The sequence below is a fragment of the Parasteatoda tepidariorum genome, chromosome 7 (assembly GCF_043381705.1).
Source record: "Parasteatoda tepidariorum isolate YZ-2023 chromosome 7, CAS_Ptep_4.0, whole genome shotgun sequence".
In the NCBI taxonomy this organism is placed as follows: Eukaryota; Metazoa; Arthropoda; class Arachnida; order Araneae; family Theridiidae; genus Parasteatoda; species Parasteatoda tepidariorum.
In genome coordinates, this window is record NC_092210.1 from 80,407,614 (window position 1) to 80,419,609 (window position 11,996).

The window sequence follows — 11,996 nt, forward strand, 5'->3', positions numbered from 1 at the left end:
AAAAAAAATTATTGTAGGAATCATTGCGGCTGGTGAGTGAAACGAACAAGGATAGAAAATTATTATATTTTACTCATTACTTCCTCTATTTAATTAATTTACAATTATAATATTGATTTTAACAATTATATCGCAAAGTTTTTCTTTTCTTCATAGTTTTATATTTAAAAATTTTGGTATAAGATTCTGGCTACAGTAGTATATAATAACAAACGCTTCCATAAATAATCGTTTCAAATTTAATTAATTTGACATTCACTTCAAATTATAGTGCCAATAACTATTCATATTAAATACTTACTGTCTTTCCTTCGTATTGCATTACAATATTAACCACGAACGATACAATAGAATAAAGCACTATAGTATCACCTGGCAATTAAGATTTTGCATAGAATCGTATAGTGCGTCTAATTTGATCAGAGACTGTACATACGAATATATTCCATTGACCTATGCCAGTGGTCGGCAAACTTATTAGCCAAAGAGCCAAATATGAACATTACAACAATTTTTAAAAAAATTGGAAGCCAAATCTGCTTGTTTAGTAAACTTTTATTACACTAAATAAGTAGTACACTAAATAAAACTAAATTTCAAACTTAAAAAATATTTATTAATGCGAACAATGTGCCTGCATCTCCTTGGAAAGTTTGAGTAAGTCAAGTTTGTATGTTGTTGTTTTTAATTTTAGTCATGATTCCAAGTTCTCATCAATAAGACGACTTCTCAGTTTACTCTTGATAATGTTCATGCTTGAAAAATACTGTTCGCATATATATATAGAACCGAAAAGGGAAAGAACAGCAAAAGTGAGCTTTTTCAGCTGATCGTAAGAGTCAGGAATACTATTCNAATTGTATTTCAAAGCTACCAATGTCAATTTCAAAAGGAGAAAATTTCAACTCGGTTATCGTAGCATTAAGAGGATTTTTGACAAATGCTAAAGTTGCTCTGCTGTTTTTAAATTCCTGAAACCTGCTGAGAAATGCTTCCCTCATATTTAAAATTATTGTTTTAATATGGTGTTCATCACATTTTAATTGTTCTATCTTTAATGGTTTTGGCAGACAATGGTACCTCTTTAATTCCTTTCAGAATATCTGCTTTGTTCTTAAAATCGCGAAATAGCTCTTCGGATTAATTTATCAAAATAAGATGTAATTTTTTTCTTACCATGTTTTTTTTTAAATGAAAATATTATTGCTCCTTCCGTGGATATTTGCGCCAGAGCCACACTTAAGGAGCCAAAGAGCCACATGTGGCTCTGGAACCACACTTTGCCGACCACTGACCTATGCAATCAAATTCTCAAATCTTTCGTTATAAAAGTGTTAACCAGGGATTTTTTCTATAAATATTCATATCCAATGACTTTATTTACCTTTTTTTCCCCCTTTTTACCACTTGATTTTAAAATACTATTATTATTTAACAATATTTGTAAAAGTTGCATATGCTTAGAAATTTCTTAAAATGCTTTAAAATGAATGTAAAGGTTTATTTACTTCATTAATGTATTTTACCGTCATCACATAAAACATTAAACATTCGAAAAGATTTTAAGGAAAAGATTTAAGGATTATTTTTTAAGGATTATTTTTAGAAAAATTAATTTAGAATATAAAAAGAATTATAAAGAAGAACATAAAAGGAAAAACCCTTTCAAGATAATGTTCTTTATGTTTGCCTAAAAAAACTTAGATTCAGAATAAATGATAGAAAAATAATGATTTAATCATACTTTTTGAAATAATTAATACTGAAAAACTAATTATAAATGAAGTATTAGCTGCTTACTAATTATAAAAACTAATAAAATAACTAATATGGGAAAAATAGTGACGAAAAGGAACTTAAATTAAAATATTTGAATATTAATTTCGATACTGCCTCTAGTAATGTTACGCAGTTATAGTTAAATTCATAAAAAAAGTAATTTTTAAATTTTTTTCCTAGTTATTTCACTATTAGAAATTTTTTTTAGTTAAAGTTAATAATAAAGAACTACATATTTTTAACCGGCACTTGTACTACATCTTTTGATTTAATGTAAAGGTGCGTAGGTTTAAGGGAAATCTTCGTATTTGTTTTTATTTTTAATATTTTTAATTCCATAATAATTTATTAGTTTAATATTTTTTGGTTTATTATGCGACTAATTAAAATTTAACAACAAACTAAATTAGTTTGTTATTGAATCAATCTCTTAATGGATATTAGTTTAACTAATATCCATTATGAGTTTGATTAATCAATTAGCACAAATAATAAACACATTTTAGTTGGTTACATTAAACTATAAATAAGGGCAAAATAAAATACAATCAAAAGAACTATTCTTAAAGTGACAGTACATTTCCCCCCTTTTTTACACCCATCTTAATTTCAACTTAAAATTGCTATAGTTTTCCTTCAAATCAGAATTTTGAACTTCATAAACAAATGTGGCCCTTTCAGCACGTCAAAGTTTAACTCGGTAAAGCCGATTCCGCTGTCTGTAAAGCGGGCCGGATGGTATTTTTTATTACAAGTTTAACAGTTTATTATCGAACTCATTATGAATGTGATATATTGTAGTACGTTTGTATAACTTTCTACATCCTTGTGTAGTTTTACGTTTTTAAGTTTTAGCACAGCTAAGCAAAATGTAACGTACAGTTGAACACCCAAAGCAGCGGTAGCTGCATTAATGACTTTTTAAATATAGAGAGAAATTTATCAATCTCGAGATTTTCCTTTTGTAATCTTGCACTTGATTTGATGTCAGAAGTTACGAAAAATGAGATATTGAAATAAAAGAAAAAATAATAACAGAGGGCGAAGGAGATTAAATATTATCAGTTATAAATCTTAAAATGTGTATGGAAATTTTGAAAAATATAAAAGACTCAAAAGAGATAAAAAAACCGTTTCAAATTTAAGCTGTTACGCAATGTAAGATTACTGTTATAGATCAGGGGTTTCCAACTTGCATGAGGCCGGGGGCCGCAATTAAAAACACAAATCAAATAGCGGGCCGCAACTTTATCAAAATTTTTTGTAGGACGCTTTTATGTTTGAAGGAACATTAAATATTAGGTACTGTCAGAGTTTTACCAAGTTGTACAAAACAAAAGTATCGAATTACTAATTAAAATAAGAAGTAGATTTTTAAAAATATTCAATTGTTATTAATAATATTTTTAGGAATGTTAAATAAATAATAAAAATTCGGGCTACAATAACTTAATGTGCACCTATGCATTAATGTGCAACAGATATCTAAATGTTAAGGTAGTAAAACTTAGATAGTAGCGCACAAAATATTCAATGAGAAAATTGAGGTTTGTCTGCTGCAACCACCAGAGAATGGATATTTACATTTTAAATTTAAAATTTACAAATGTGAGTGAAAATATTTTCGTCCAAAATTAGTGGTTTCAAAAAGTTAAATCGGAGAATTTCTTCGAGAAAATATCTGATACGCACATGCTAAGTTATATTCACAAAGTACAAAAAAAATGAAATAAAAAAGAGCGATTATTTTGGTATTTGAATTAATATTTTCTTGGGTGCAAAACCTGAAAAATAAATTTCTTTGCACCGTTGGTATGTTAAATTTCACAGAAATGAAAAAATTAGGTTTTTATTAACGAGAAAAGTATTTTAAACCCATATAGATTTTTTATGAAAATTGTCCGCCAAAAAATGAGAACTAATAAACAGTTCGCGGGCCACAAAAAAAGGCTTCGCGGGCCGGATGCGGCCCCCGGGCAGCCAGATGGAAACCCCTGTTATAGATGATTTTTAACACGTTAAATAGCTTCTCATTCATTACTTCTTACTGTGGTGAACAATCTCTCCAAATTTATTTTCAAACACAAGTGATTATTTTTCAAATACAAGTAATGGTTCATATTTGTTTCCAATAACATGTTAACAAAATGTTCTTGCATAAAATAATAATATATATATATACATATTTTAGAAATGAACTAATACTGTTGATCACCGTAATCAGTTGATCTTGTTAAATATCAACTATAGAATTTTTTAAAAAATCAACGAATGAACGAGAGACAATCATGCCAGTCAGTAATCAAATCAAGCAGGTATCGAAACAACCTTCAAGTCTTTATACTAAACAAATAAATGACAAAAACGAATATTTCGTCATTTATTGAACTATTTTTACTTGTTAAAGCACAAAAGTTTTTTTTTCATTTTATATCACTGATAAAATCCATAATTTTCTTTAAATATTTGTGTTAAACTTCTAAATTAGAATTTAAAAGATTTAATTTTCGATTACGAATTCGATTCGATTCGAATTACGATTAATTTTATTTTTTTCTAATTTAAAGTACATGAATACTAAAAAAAACAAATATACATTGCTTTGATCGACAACTAAGATGTTTTATTGAATTGGAAGCGATAATTTCTTTGAAAAAATTCCTTTGACATAAAATGTAGTAAGTTTTTTTATTGCTAGTTTGACTACTTATTCAGGAAAAAAGATGTAATAGGAGATTCTCGAACAATGTGAAGATTTTTATTTGAACTTACTCTTCAAATAAATTTAATTTGGAAAAAGAAAAAATGTATACATATAACTTTTTCAGTTCGAAATTCTTGCATGCATTTTACTTTATTTTACAAAAAGAGCTTCAATGTAGTTTCGAGTTTTATATCATTAAAGTTATCAACAAGGCTGATGTGTACAACTTCCATTTTGAAATAAGTTTACATAGTTATATTTTTTCTTATTTTAAATTTCAAAATTTCGTTGCACTTTTTTTGAAATGTTGGAATTTTAAAAAAGGAAATAAAAGCAATCAAACTTACATTTTTGCTGTGTGCCTAAGTTAATTGTTTTTCGATTTGTCTTGTTCGAAAATTGGATTTTATGTTGAATGAATCATGTTATTTGGAGGGATAATGTGTAAATGATATGTTTTATTGTTGAATGAATGAATAAATTAAACGTTGTTGAATGAATAATATTTTTTAACCCGCACTTTAATATCGCCGTTTATAGAGGACAGCCACAATTTGTTGAATTTTTAAAGCAAATATTGTAATATTTAATTATTTTTCACTTCTAAAATAAAATTTTAAATGAATTGACATTAATTAAACACATTTTATGATTAATTTTAAGTTTTTCACATTTTTAATTTTGGATTTTTGAAAATAGCTAATTTTTACTAATTTATTTGACTCGAATTAAAATTTCCTTTTAAATAATTGCAAGAAGGAAACAACAAATTTGTTTTGAAATTTATTAACCCCAAACTCTTAATATTACATTTGAGTAAAAACTGAATCGAAAAATGTGTATTTAAGCTGGTTTTACAAGTAATTTAGAAACTGTCCTATATAGAGGACAAAGGTAAAATCCCCTACTATAGGCACCCACATGAGAAAATAAATTGCATCTGGGTTTCTCTGAACGCAAGTCCAGAGTTTGCTTTTAGAACAATTGAATTTTAACAATTGCAGAGGCTCATGACTAATGCCCTTGAGCAATGGATTTGATGATAGTGAACGAAAAATGGTTAAATTGCAGTCTTGATGTAGACATAGACACTGATGACTGCATTAGCATTGAACATGGGCACTCTATATATGATGAAAAACCACCAGAAGAAACTGCAGGAGCTAGCGACAAGGCAAAAAACTACTGAAGAAATAAATATTTCATGACCAAAATGGACTAAGTTACTTCATAGTGAACATCGTCAAAAAATGGTGCGCATGATTTCAGGAATGATGGCTAAAAATATTATTGCATAAATAGTACATGAAAGTTACAAGTATGCTAGACAAAAAAAAATAATCAAGAATTTCATCTAAAAACTGATAAATGCAAGCAATTTTTGGGAATTATATTCTTTAGCGGTTATCACATTTTTCCTAGAGAAAAAATGTGCTGGGAAAATACCCTTGATGTTAGAAAAACGCTCGTTAGCCAAGCAATGTCGAAAAAACGGTACTTTGGATATCAAGAAGTATTTACACTTCAATGGCAATACTGTTATTGATTCCTAATCTCGCTATTACAAAGTTCGTCCAAATTTATGAGCCGTTGTATGGAGCTATACAACAGTTTGGTGTGTTTAGGGAGCATTTAAATATTGATGAAAGAACTGTTCTTTATTTTAAAAAACATTGCTGCAAAATGTATATAAAAGGGAAACCCGTGAAATTTGGATACAAGCTCTGGATACTCACATCTTTCGATGGATATTCTTTTCATATAATACCATATCAAGAAGCACAGCAATACATTGAGTCTGAGATAAAGAAAGAAAAAATGTCATTATCTCAAATGGTTGTTGAAAATTTGCTATCCATTGGTGAAACTCCAGCAAAGCACAACATTTATATGGATAACTTTTTCACATCTTATGATCTTTTTGTTACCCTCAAACGTAAAACCTTTGTTACAGGAACTGTTAGAGAAAATAGGATCGGAAAAAATTTTCCTTCGAAATCACCTGAAATGTTGGGAAAGATAGATCGTGGAACATCCGACCGAAAGTTTGACTCAAGAAATGAAATTGCAAAATGAAATGCGAAAAAAGGAGAAAAAAAATTTTATTAGCCATTATTCATAAATGCGTTTAAGACATCATTGGTTGAAGCTGGGAAACATTTCATACTTTTTGGGCCTGAAAAAAAACTCTAGAACTTCTCGATTTCTCGACACATTATAGTATCTTGCCAAGGATTGAGCGTACCTCGAAATGTTGCAGGAAGAGGCTTAGGCGTTCAACAGAGAAAACCTATAATACAAACTGATCATATATTAATAAGAAATCCTAATAGAAAAAAACACCGTTGTCAGCTTACAAAAACTTTACGAAAGTACCTAAACTGTGTGCCAAAAATGTAATTTAGGACTTAACGTCGAATATTTCCTGCCATTTTATTCCACTAAGAGGCTTAATCACAACACACTTAGTAGTGGATTGGACCATCGTTTTATATACAGGACAGCTTGTAAATATTAAACCATTAAAGTTTTTTTTTAAAATTAAAGCTCTTGCTAAAATGGTTTTAAAACAAAAATTCGAAACATTCTTCCAATTTTTTAGATTTTAATTTATGAAAAATTTTCAAAGCAATTTTTTATTTATTTATTTTTTTAAATGGAAGTAAAACTTTTTCTACTGATATTTTTGGGTTAAAATTGTTCAAAACTTTCAAAACGATAAAATAAATTTTGTTTAATAATTCAAAAAGTTGCCTACATTCGTGCCACCTCAGTTTTCTGAAGAAGCATTGCATAGAGAGAGTTCATAAACTAAGAGGGTTTTCTTCACGCTCATATCCCCGCAGAAGAAAAAAGTCAGTGTTAGTGTGTAGGTTTTTATTTAAGTTAATTGGTTTTACAAGTTTTCAATATAACTTATAAATATCTTATGCAAATATATAGCAGAACAGTACTATACAGATTATTTAATGCATCATAGAATTGTTAAGTAACTTGTTCTGTTATGTTTTATTTATTTTTACTAGCTAACTATTGTTTGAGGCTTAGAATAACACTTTGTTTAAAACGTTACGTAATTGCCTACAATGTACGTAGTGTGCATTACTAAATCATATTGGTACGACTTAGAGCAACGTATTAAACTTCAACGTACTACTGAACAAATCGAGATTTAACCATACATGGCAGTACTTTTACTTTCGTTACTTACAACGAAAGTAAAAGTACTTACTTCTACTTGTACTTCGTTAGCTTATATTAATCGTTACCTTAAATTTAGTACTTCTACTTGTTATTTCGTTACTTTTTTGAAAAAAAAATACATGTATTTGTACGAGAATGTCGACAGAAATCACACTTTTTTCTTCATTTTTTTAAAAAAGTTCCTTTTAAAAAATAAAATTCTTTTAAATTTTAGAGAAATTTATTTTTTTATGTATGTTTATACATTTAATGTATTATATATTCTTCAACAGAAAAAGATAGCAATTTTGATAAGGAATCCGAACCCGAAAGTCATGGGATGTCCCCCTTCTGAGTATCCAGCTATCTGAACCCAGATAGCACCGTTACCAGATTGCAACAAAAGTGCGACAGTCATGAACACTCATTTTCTTAGTCGCATGTGACCTCTGCGACGTCGATGCGCAGGTTTTCGAAAGTTACTATGTCCGCATTTGGGTATGTCTCATTTGGGCGTCATTCGGACGTCGACACTAAACCACATTGAGACACAGTAACGTCACCGTGTGACAAGAATGAGACATATTCACGTCTAAGCTTAGTCACATGGTGACCCTATTGAGACGCAAAGGCCACAATTTCGTAATATCGTGACTCTGTTGAGAAGCGAATAAGTCGCATCTTTGTCACATGTTGACGCAGTTGAGGCGTAAATATCTCACTATTTTTATCACACGGTGACCATGTTGAGGCATGAATAGGTCACATGATGAGGTCATTGCGACAACTAAGTGTTTTAATGTGGTCTGGGTGACTTGAAAAAGTTACGTCGCCAAAGTCGGACACGGTCACTTTTTACAGACTCGCGCATCGACGTCGCAGAAATCACATGTGACTTCACAAATGAGTCATCGTGACTTGTCACAATCTGGGTTACGGTGGTATCTGGAGGACAGAATTTTGGTTGATTACCGAATATTTGGCCTACAATTAGTGATTCAATTTTAACATTAAGTTAGTTGATGTATTCATACAGTTCTTATTAAAAAAAAAACTTAGCTAATAATAAATAGTGAAAATAAATTTTGTTTTTTATTTTTCTAAACATAACAAAAATATCTAACATCTAAATATTAAAATATTTTATCAGAAGAAGCGGTGAATGATTTCGTATAGTTCGTTCTCACTAAATGATGAATTATATTTGTTGAGTTTTTATCTGTGATAATCATTGTTGGGATTTTTTCCAGAAAAAAACAATTTCTCCCAGAATGCAGGAACAAAGTGGGGAAAAAACCGGAAGAAAGAGAAGAAGCGGGATGAAATGACCAGATACATTTGTTTTACAATCATATTTAATGGATAGTTCAAAAAAAATACATTAATTTGAAAATTACTGTTTCGTCAATTTTTTTCCCGATTGCTTCAATTTTTTTAATGTCAATGTATTTTCTAGAAATTGTAAATAGTAATTTTGTTTTTATTAATTTTCTTTTTATTAAAACAAACTGCTATAATTTAATTATAAATTATAAAGTACTATTTTTTATCAATGAAATTTTAATATTAGTAAATTCTAAGCAGAATACTGTAAAGCTACCTAACTGTTACAAAAAAAACTTTGCTTCAACATTTAAATTTAAAACTTACAAGATTTATTTAAAGTAAATATATAAATGCATTTTAAAATATTCATTCGTGATTTTATGGGCATATTTTCAATATTAGAAAACGAAAAAGCCTTCAAACAAAGAAATTAAACAAACTTAAAAAAATGAAAAGTGAACTCAAAACATATCAATTTTCATTAATTATCAATCGTAAAACACTAATATGTTCTACTTAACCTCAAATCACAAGTTTTTAATTTACTCTCTAATATAAAAGCTTATATGCGAGAGAACAAAATAAGTTGAACTCATCTCTTTTATATAATTCTTCTCTATTTGTTGCGGAACAAATTGGAAATTACTAAGTTGAGAAATCTATTTTTGAAATAACCACTACGAAAGTTCAAAACATTATAAAATCACAGGAATACAATGGCTAAGCCATAAAAGAATCAAAATTTCAGAGTTTAAGAATTAATCAGAGTTGATTTGATCTGATTTCAGAGTTAATCAGAGTTTAAGTATAACATTCAACAAAAGTGATCACTTTTTCGAAACATTCAATATTTGGTGAGATCATCGTTGCAACAATTATCATTTGATTTTATATATTCAGACAAACAATATCAAAAGAGGCTATCCTTTTCAAAGATCGAGCATAGATTATCCAGTTGTTCGTCCTTTTTCACCAAACATTACAACTAAAAAGCTAAACATCATCAGTAAGCAAGTAACTTTTACTATGAGTGGAACAAATCTTTTATAACGCAAATGCCTGTAAGATCGTTTTGAACGGATCCAACACAAATCAATGAATCTTATAACATATCTTTTACAGACGACTATAGGGAATACTAACATGAAATTATACTAATATGAGCCATCGAATCACGAAATAAAACTAAATTACCAAAATAAACTATTTATTAAAAACTTTAAAATGAAAAACTGAATTAGAACATACTTCAAACTTCCAAAGTAGTTGGGAAAAAAGGCTCTGCGCCCCGAAACTCGCTTAAAGCCAAAGTAAACTGCTGTAGCGAAATCTCTAATCCAGCTGAAGCAGGCAAAAATATTCTAGGTAGCAAGAGTTTTAGAGCGCATGCGTAACAAATCAACAAATAACAAATGAGAAAAGATTTCTCCCAATAAGTTATCGTTAGATTATTCAACTACGGCAGAACATACCGCCGCCCTTGAAGTAACTGACTTCAACAATTAATAAATTAAACAATTATGCAAGAAAAGAAACAAATCATAATTTTCCAAACTTCATTGAACAAAACATTGAAAATACTTTTCCTTCTTTATTTATAAAAAAAATGGGCACCTGGGCCGCGCAGAAGGCCCCTATTCCATACATCATGAAATAGTATAAAAAGTTAAAATAAAAGACAGTTTGAGTTCAGCAGTCTATGGGGTGGCTGTTACAGGGAGACAAGCACCTTGCTTGTATAACTGAAAGAAAATGAAAATAATAAGAGCAACTTGCTGTAATCTGTGGATGGCTGTAGTTTGATTGTCAACGTGAAGTAACATAGGTCAGGATTTCAGTATTGGTAAAGTGTTTGATGCTGTGGACAATTGGTACTTTGGATTATTGATGTAGACTATAGATGCTGGAATTGAAGACTATTATTTGTGCTGATAGTTGTGGTATGAGGCGTCGGAGGTGAAATGAGCGGCTATTGGTCTTAGTTTATCGTCTTTTTTATAGTTCTCGAAGTTAAAAATCTGATTGAAGTTGGCTGTGCTGCATTTTATGGCTTTGTCGTAGAAGTCTGCATTTAATTGTGTATATATTCGGATAGAAACGGAATTTTGAGATCTTTATAACATTGAAAATACTGAAAACACTTCAGAGTATTATTTCCAAGAATTATTAAATTTAGCAATCTTAAGAATATCCAATAGAAAAATTAAACAATCATAAATCACAAAATCAAATATCTTAGAGTATAAATTTTGAAAATCACAAAAAAACACACAAAATTAAATTTTAAATTATTCTAACTAACTTAGAAATTTCAGAAATAACTGTGGTAACTAAATTTTAGAATCAAGAGGCAATAAACATAACCTTACAATTGGTCTTTTAATTATACCATTAACAGTTTTTAAAGATACAACTCGTATCTTATCGTCACTACCTGATAATGTCTGAATAACTCTTCCTAAATTCCATTTTAGAGGTGGTAAATTGTCCTTTTTCATGATCACTAAATCACCTACCTTTATGTTTTGTCGGCTGGCATACCATTTTGGACAATTTTGCAGCCGGGATAGATATTCGGATTTCTACCGAACCCAAAATGTTTGTATCAGTTTTTGTAATAAATTCCATCTAGATAACCTGTTGTCAGGAAGAGATGTATAATCTCTCTCTGGCACTGATGTTAAGGATTGTCAGGTTAGAAAATGCCCAGTAGTCAAAGGAGCTAAATCGTTGGGATCACTCGAAATTGGTGTAACGGGTCTTGAGTTCAAGCACGCCTCAATTTGCACTAGAAGCATGTAAAACGCTTCATAAGAAAGTATGGTGTGTCCCAGAATGCGGCGTAGAATGCGGAGTTAAATTTTAAGTGAAAGCATCAACTTTCCTACATTAATCCACTCGTTTAAAAAGAAAAAAAAAGTTGATGAGCTGATGTTGTTGTTGTTCATTTACGTCGCACTAGAGATGCACAATGGGCTATTGGCAACGGTCTGGGAAACATCCC